Consider the following 8,824-nt stretch of genomic DNA (forward strand, 5'->3'; position numbering starts at 1 on the left):
GCTTAAGGGCCTTATTCGGTACTCCGTCCAGGCCCAGCGCTTTATTGTCTCCTATTCTACCGCAGATCTCCAGCAGCTCGTCTTTGGTGATTGGCAGGATTGCCGTCACATTCAGAGGTGATTGGAATGTGTCGGTGCTCTCCTCTTGCTGGGGGTATATAATCCCTGGATGATTTTCAGTAAGAGGGTGGGACACGTGATCTGCGGAGAGGAACGGCCACTGAATCGCCCATCACGATTCTGCAGGCTTCTGAGCAGAGCTCCTTAAAGCATTTCCCTTGAGGGTTTTGCGGGCTGCCCAATAGGCGCGCCCTTTTTGCCCCCCTGATCGACTCTATTTACCGCCCTCTGAGCCGCTCTTCTGGTAGGCTGATCGAAGACCAGCCATTTCATGATTCTACTAGTAGTTTGGTCTCCTGCTGGGGAATGAGCACCTCCTAGGCATGGACGCGTCACATGCTTTGGCGATGCATTGAGCCAGATGGACGGCTCTTTCCGTAGAGGTGCCTGCTTTATCAGGTTGATCTAACCACACCTCATCCAAAGAATTTGCACACCAGCCTGAAATCTTTCTCGGTTTCGGGTATGATGGGTCAGGTCTACAACCGAACCTGAGTCCCTTTTCTCAAAGGTTTTCACAGCACCTTCGTTAGCCAAAACTATGTCCAGCTTTCGCGTAAGCTTCTAATAAACTGCGCCCCTAGCATTTGATTCTCTGCTGCCTCACTCAAGGGCCCAAGCATTGAAATCACCAGCAATCACCTTTGGACTTCGTCTTCTTGCGTCAAACTTGGTGGGGCGTAGAAGCTGTATACATATACACCACTTATTTTTGCCCCCACAAAGCCACTGGCTGCCTGACTTGCAGTACATTGTATGGCCTGTCGACCGCAAGTCCATATCGCCGCTCCACCAGTCGAATCTGTGACCTATGCCACCGTGACGGTTTCTGTACGGCTCAATTATGATGGTGATTTCCATCTCAGATTCGCAGGTGGTCTGCTCAAGTAAATCCTGAGTGACCCTGTAATGATTCAGGTTTATTTGAATAAACCTCATTTTTTCATTGCAGTGAGCGCCTTCCTAAATTGCAGACATTTACTACTCCCTCCTCCTTTTCTTCGCACAAAATGCATTTCGGGTCCCTATTGCATTCCTTTGTAATATAGCCTTTCTCCTCACACCTTCTGCATCGATCAGATTGATCAATGCCGTTGTTGCATACCTTTGCAAAGTGCCCAAACATCAGGCATTTAAAGCACCTCTTTAGTGAAGTCTGTTCTCTTAAACGGCAGATAACCCATCCAATCTGAACTTTTCTGGTTGCCAACAACTTCTGCGCTGCCTCCGCTGGTACTCATATTGTGTCCGTTTGAGTACCGCCATAGGCTTTTCGTGAACTCACAACAGACTCCTCGGCAAGTTCTTCCCACTTGAATTGCTCCTTCAGTGCAGTACGAATTTCTCCTGACACTTCATCGAGATCCTTACATTGTATATAGATCTCATGTTTTTGGGCACGCACTGCGGCATTCTCCCCAACTGAGTTTTTCACTTGAGTGCGAAAGTCATCAGTTTTGCCTACGCTGGATCTTTTCAGCTCGAACATGAGATCCCCTTTCTGGGTTCTTCAGATTCGGTTCACATTCCCGCTCAGATCTTTTAGGTCGGGATTTACTTCGATCTTTCTGAGTATCTCCGCGTAGGACAGATTGCCCTTACTGGAGATAACAATCGTATCTGGATGGATTCGCACTTTTGCTTTTCCTTTCGCTTTTTTGCTCGTAACATTAGTTCCTCCATCGTTTCCGTTCGTCTCGGGCTTCGCAACGCTGGTCGAGTTTCCTACATTGGCTGTATGCTTTCCTCCTTCAGAGCTATTAGTGGTGGTTTTCAGAGTTTCCTGTCCGCCTTTTTTTCTCTTAGGCGCCTGCTGATTATTTAAAGGATCCCCCTCTTTTTCACATACTACATTTATTTCGCCGTGATTCGATGGTTGTATGGTTAGGTGTCACTTGGATCGCTTGTGACACTGTTGGTACAGCGCGGTTCGGCGTATCCTTAGTATTCTTTTTCTCCATCTGCCATCTATTATAGAGGACTCTAATAGCCCTCACCATATTCTTTATGGCTTGGTGCACGTTGTGCTTGTCCTTGACGAACTCGGACAGCTCAACTATTTTTGCCCTAAGTTGGATAAAGGGTAATTTCGGGACTCTGCTCCCTATAAGCACCGATAGGCTTACTCCTTTTATACGCTGCTTCACTTTTGGCTTTTATTGATCTTGCCTGTACTTTATCCTTCGCCGTCTTGAGCATTGTTGGGGATCTCAAAGTTGACGAGCTTTTTTTGAATGGATCCCTTTCTTGTTTCTAGAGCACCTCCTGCTGTCGCGCATCTTAAACATATGTGGTGGCTGTTATCACAGTTTTTGTCGCCCAACGATCTGCCTTCAGGTCATCTTTGTTTGGTCTTGCTACTGGTATTCTAGGTAAGGTCGTACCTCGCTTGAATACCTCCTTCTCCAGATCCAAATCACTTGTAAGATTATATCCAAGGTGACCAAGTTGTCCACCACCGAGGCACTGCGGTCTGTTTGTCCGCCTGTCCGTCTGTTTGTCTGTCCGCCTGTCCGTCTGTCCGTCTTTTTGTTTTTTTTTTATACGTTGGAAGGTGGAAAGGTTCAAAACCTACCGCTGGCTTCTGCCATACGGTTATGTGAGACTTTTATTCACTAAAACCACCTCCTTCTTCTTCGCTTACCCTGCGGGACTGCCATATCGGAATTACATAGTGGGGCAGGATCAGTTATGAACTGTGGCTTCTGTCGTTATTTGTAACTTTCCTCCGAAGCTCCTCCCTCCTTAGCAGATTGTGGGTCGCCTTCATTAATTTTTCCATCGCCCTCTAAGATGTTTCAAAGGCTAGCATGTGGTTCACGATATTCTCGCGTGTTAACCGTGCCTCGGCGTCAATTTCCGCCTCCGCTCTGTGTGCAGCGAACCGCGGGCAATTAAAAACAACATGCTCCGCATCTTCCGGAATCATCACGCATGTCGGACAATATGGGGGGTCGTCACGCCCGAAGCGATAAAGGTATGCACGGTACCCTCCGTGTCCGCTTAGGAATTGAGTTAGGTGGTAACTAACCGCACCGTGCCTTCGCTTGATCCATTTAGAGACATCTGGAATAATCCTGTGTGTCCAGCGTCCTTTAGGTGAATCATCCCACCTTTTCTGCCATTCCAAAATAGAATCACTTCGTGCTAATTGCAGACGATTGGTATAAGACTCACCGATTGCATATGATGGGTCATAGAGGCGTCGACCCTCGTTCGCCAATTTGTCGATGGGGATCATGCCGGCTATCACACAAGCTCCTTCATCCGAAGCTGTACGGTAAGCGCTTGACGTACGTAATGCGCTCAATCGGTATGGGGATGCGATTTTTCTTTTGTTTGCTTCCACGTTCAAAGACGATGCCCATACTGGGGCTGCATAAAGCAAGATGGAGCTAACAACTCTCGAGATCAGGAGCCGACGGCTTTGTCTAGGACCACCTATATTTGGCAATATTCTTGCCAATAATGTACCCACTCCGGAAGCCTTGGTTGCTAAATTTTCAAGATGAGACTTGAATTTCAGTTTTTGGTCAACCATGACTCCTAGGTATTTAAGCGTTGGCTGCGACTGTATTATGTGTTCTCCAATCCTGATCTTTATCGCCGTCTGCTTCCTTCGCTTGGTAGTCAAAAATACCTCGGTTTTATGCTCCGCAAGTGTCAGACCAGCTTCCTCTAGCCAAGACCTGATTTCAAAAATTGCCTCTTTTATGAGTACCTCGATCTCATCAATGTCTTGTGCGACGATAGTTACTCCGATATCGTCTGCGAAGCCAATGATTGTCACTCCTTTGGGTAGTTGCAACTTTAAAATTCCGTCATACATTATTATCCACAGGAGAGGACCGAGGACTGATCCTTGTGGAACCCTGCAGGTTGTTGTATACGTCTTAGGTGCATCGTCCGAATCGTAACATAATATCCTCTCCTGGAGAAATTGCACGACTATGTGCACCAGATATTTAGGAGCGCCCAATTTGGTTAAAGCCGCAATTATTTTCTTCCATTTTGCCGTATTAGAGGCATTCTTCACGTCGAGAGTAACTACCGCGCAAGATTTATTGACCACCATTGCGTTTTCCGCAATTTCCGTCACCGTGCTGATGGCATTGACAGTAGATCTTTCGGAATCCGAACTGCCTGTTTGAGAGACAACCCTCCCATCCTGTGACTGGTACAAGCCTATTGAAGATGATCCGTTCGAAAAGTTTGCCGATGCCGTTTAGCAGGCATACAGGTCTATAAGACGGAGGGTCACCCAAAGTTTTATTTGGCTTCGGGATTAGCACAAGCTTCTGTTTCCGCCACCCTTCCGGGAAAATCCCATCTATGAGGCACGTCGTAAATGTTTCAGCAAACCACCTTCGAACTGTCTCGACGACCACTGTCAGTGCTTTATTCGGAATGCCGCTTCCAGGACTTCTCTTGCGGTTACCCCGGGAATTTCACCGGGATCTACCTGGACTGTGGATAGGTTCGACTCACTTGAAACGTATTGGAAGAAAGTACTAATGATTTCCCGCAGCAAATCAGAGTTGGTGATCGGCGGTGAGCGCTTTCCCTTGATTGTTGCCATAACTGCCTTGTATGCACCTCCCCATGGGTCGAAGCCCGCTTCCTTGCATAACCTCTGAAGTGTTCAGTTTTACTTCTAGAGATGGCTGCTTGCAATTCTTCCCTAGCCTTCTTATATTGGTTGTGCAACTCTTCAGACTCAGACCGGTTTCTGCTACGTTGGCTGTGTCTTCTGGCTTTAAGCCACACTTTACGAAGTTCTTCGATTTCGGCATTCCACCAGAAATTGGGCATTCGTTTTTTCAGTGCCATGCGGCGAGGCACGGAAGCGTCACAAGCTTTTTGTAACTTTTTACGGACGTGCGCCATCCTGCAGAAGTATTTCCTCGAACATTTCTTCATCAAGTTTTTTGGATGTCCAACCCAATACTGCAGTGTTCCTGATTAGCTTTGTTCCTGTCGTACGCTCTATCTAGAAGATGATAGCCTGATGGTCACTGTGCGTATATTCCTCGCTCACCTGCCATTGCAGATCCTTAGATAATGAGTCGCTAACAACGCCAGTATTTGCCAGGACAACGTTCAAATGTGAAAATACTTCGAACAATATGCGGCCTCAAGCATTTGTTTCGCGACTTCCCTAATCTTCGGTCGAAGCGTTAAAATCGCCAGCTATTATTACTGGGTCATGGCGGCTTGCTTCGGAAGCTAATTTTTCCAACATCAATGTGAACTCATCTAGCGTGAGGCTTGGCGCAGCGTAGCAGCTGAATACGTGAATGCCGCCTACCTTAGCTCGTGTGAATCCGTCTTCTATCCTATTGGTCGTATTTTTGATCGCTCGGTTTCCGCAAGTCCAGATTGCCGCTTTGCCGCTTCTGTCTGATACAAAGACACCACTGTGGAAGTCATTCTAATATTCGCATATAATGGCAACGTCAATTTCATGTTCTACCACGGTTTGAGAAAGTAGCTCCTGAGCTGCCTGACAATGGTTTAAATTCAGCTGTAGGAATTTCATTTGCGAAAGACTGAAATCGCCATTTTTTTGTCTGTCCGTCTGTCCGTCTGTTCGTCTGTCCGTCCGTCCGTCTGTCTGTTCGTCTGTTTGTCTGTCTCTCTGTCAGTCTGTCTATCTGCCACACGCACTTTTCTCAGAAACGGCTATACCGATTGACACGAAATTTGGTGAGAAGGTAGGAACTGTGAACGCCCAAACATGCAGGGAGGAATATCCTTCTACGTTGAGATTTAGGGCGGGTCCCCATGCATGTAAAAGGAGGGTGTAAAAATTTTTGTTTCCATTTTTTGACCCCTACTGCACAGATGTTTTGGAACATGCAGCAAAATGGAAACGGTTTACGACACGGGAATGCCCTATCATGCGTCCTCTTTAAGCTGCCCCTCGAGAAAGTGATCCGTGATGCTGAGGTAAATGCAAAAGGTACGATCCTCTTTAAGTCCACCCAACTACTGGCCTATGCTGACGATATCGGCATCATGCGAAGAATGGCAATTGCCGCGAGATCTCGGGCTGCACATCAATGAAGGCAAGACAAAGTATATGGTGGCAACGTCAGCACCGAAAACCAACCAACCAACAACATCAAATCGCACTGGTCAAAAGGGAAGACTAAAGATATGAGACTACAACTTTCAGACCGTTGATAATTTCTCCTATCTAGGATCGAAAATCACAACCGATAACCGCTACGATGATGAATTCCACGCACGGTTGCTGGCAGCCAACAGAGCCTCTCTCAGCTTATAAAAACTGTTCCGCTCGAAATGTCTCACCATAGAGTCAAATCTCCTACTGTAGAAGACTATGATCTTGCCAGTCCTTATGTATTCCTCGGAGGCTTGATTTCTTGCCAGGAAAAATTGCGAACTCTTGGTCGCGCTCGAAAGAAGAATCCTCCGAAGGATTTTTGTCCCCTACATGAGGAGCTTACATAACGCAGAAATCTATGAGCGATACCATGAGCGTCCGCTTGTGGTTAAAATCCGGCTCAATAGTTTGCGGTCGACGAGCTATTTAATCCGTATGGATGAGGAAAGTCAATAAGGGTAATATCTATTGTAGAAAAAGAAGACGAGGCAGACCCTGCCTGAGATGGAACATTGGCGTAGGTCAGGACTCCAGGCAACTTTAGGGATATCGAATTGGTGGACGTCGACGCCAAACCGGGATGTCTGAAGCCTAGAGCGGATACCAGTTGTTGCGCCGTTGACATCAGTTGACATCAGTATGCGTTAGAAAATGCGGGATTTATCGCTTCCGAGTTGTAAACCGAAGTATAAATTCACCCGGGGAATAAAGGGTGTCCCGTTTACGATCGCAAAACTTTTAATAGCGCCGGTCGTTTGAGGAAAATTCTTGCCTGAAATAGCCAGCCTTTGACCATTACAGAGTCATAGCTTTTTCGTGCCTGACCTGCCCAACAAAATCGCAATTTTCCATCTTTCATTTAATCCCAAATTTAATCTGAAATTTGACTCAATTTTTGGAAATTAAAATTTCATCTAAATGGATATTTTTTCAATTGCACTGTCACTGTCACTTCGAAGACGTAAAAATGATGAGGATTTTACGAATATTATTCATTTAATTGCAGAACAAATGAGGTATTCTCAGCGCTTTCTTTGTACAATCTTTTTTCACAGAATGCGACCACGTGGTACCGAACGAAAGGGCTCGATTAGTACTTTCCATGGCTGATGCATAGTGATTTCCATCGGAATTGGATGTCGGATCCCAGTGGACTGGACTATCCATGAGTACTTGGTTCAAATCAGCTTAGTAATCACTGGCGAGCCACATTGCCTCTTACAACATACAGTAGTCTTGTATTATACCATTACGGTTTTTAACGAATTGGTCACACCATTTTCTAAATGGTCAATTTACTTAAACGTTTACCATATTTCATCCAACGTCTGCATTGACTTCTGCAAACATAGATGACCCCTTTTGCCTTTTTCGGATTCAATCCTAAAATTGCAGCCGCCTCCGTAGTCGTATGTCCCTCTTAATTGAGCAGTTAGGCAACTTTTAGAGGAAAGACAACTTTAGTGGAAAATAAAAAAATGAAAGCAGTTGAGGTGGCTCCCGACTTCTGGTAAGTGTCTGACAGTAATTAGAGGAGACGACAATTCAAACTTCTTAATATTTAGGAAGTCCTCTCGATAGTCAACGGACAGTAATCAGGTTCAACACGACATAGGGGATTGCAGTCATAAATGCAGGATTTTATATCTAGAAGTCATGAAAAAAACAGTAGAAATGCAGGGTGATTGCAAATCAGAAGTTGATTTGCAATAGTGTGAATTTATGATAGTTTGGAAAGGTCTAAGATTAGGTTGAAAAATTCGTAATTCGGTTTGGAAAATTCTGAATCACACTTGCAAAACCAATTTCATGCACTAAAGCAAAAATATTCTTATGCATGCGATCAATTTAGATATGTATGTGCATATATATGTATGCATCATTGTGTGGTAATACACAAGTTAGTTTGTTTAGGGTGAAAATTTGGAAATATATGAAGGAATCTACATTGTGTTACAAGGCGTCTTGGACAGCTAAGTTAACAATCTATCCAATAAAAAAAATTGATTCTGGAAACTTGCTAATGTGGTTTCCACTTTTAAAACAGGAAATCGACTTCTCGGAAAACCCTCCTAATAATAATGATAATAATCGTTGGCGCAATAATCCTATTGGATCAGGTGTGTTAGAGCACTTCATTCAAGATAGTGTTGGTACACTATGGCACTGTACTACACTGTTTGGAGGCAATGCGTCCAGCATTGCGCTCACTCATGATTATTACCCTAATTTGACTTAAGTCCCCATGCACAGTTGAGTCAACTTGTATCCGACATCCAATCACGATACAAATCCCTCGTTCCGCAGGGAGATTTCAACCGCGAACCTAGTTTTCTGCCCACAGAGTCATTCGGTTGAATCCCCTTAAGTTCATGCACAAAGACACAAGCATGGAGTATAATTCTGGGAAGTTGTGTAAAACTCGTATTATTGTTAACAAAGTTACAGTGGGTGAAAGTTTTTTCGGAAATTCACTGAAACTTTGTTAGAATACCAGTATCACTGTGACCATAAAACCAGAAAGAATGGAGTTTAATATCGCCGTAAGTAAATTTTAAATTATAAATCTCAAAA

The sequence above is a fragment of the Hermetia illucens genome, chromosome 3, assembly GCF_905115235.1.
Source record: "Hermetia illucens chromosome 3, iHerIll2.2.curated.20191125, whole genome shotgun sequence".
Taxonomy (NCBI): domain Eukaryota; kingdom Metazoa; phylum Arthropoda; class Insecta; order Diptera; family Stratiomyidae; genus Hermetia; species Hermetia illucens.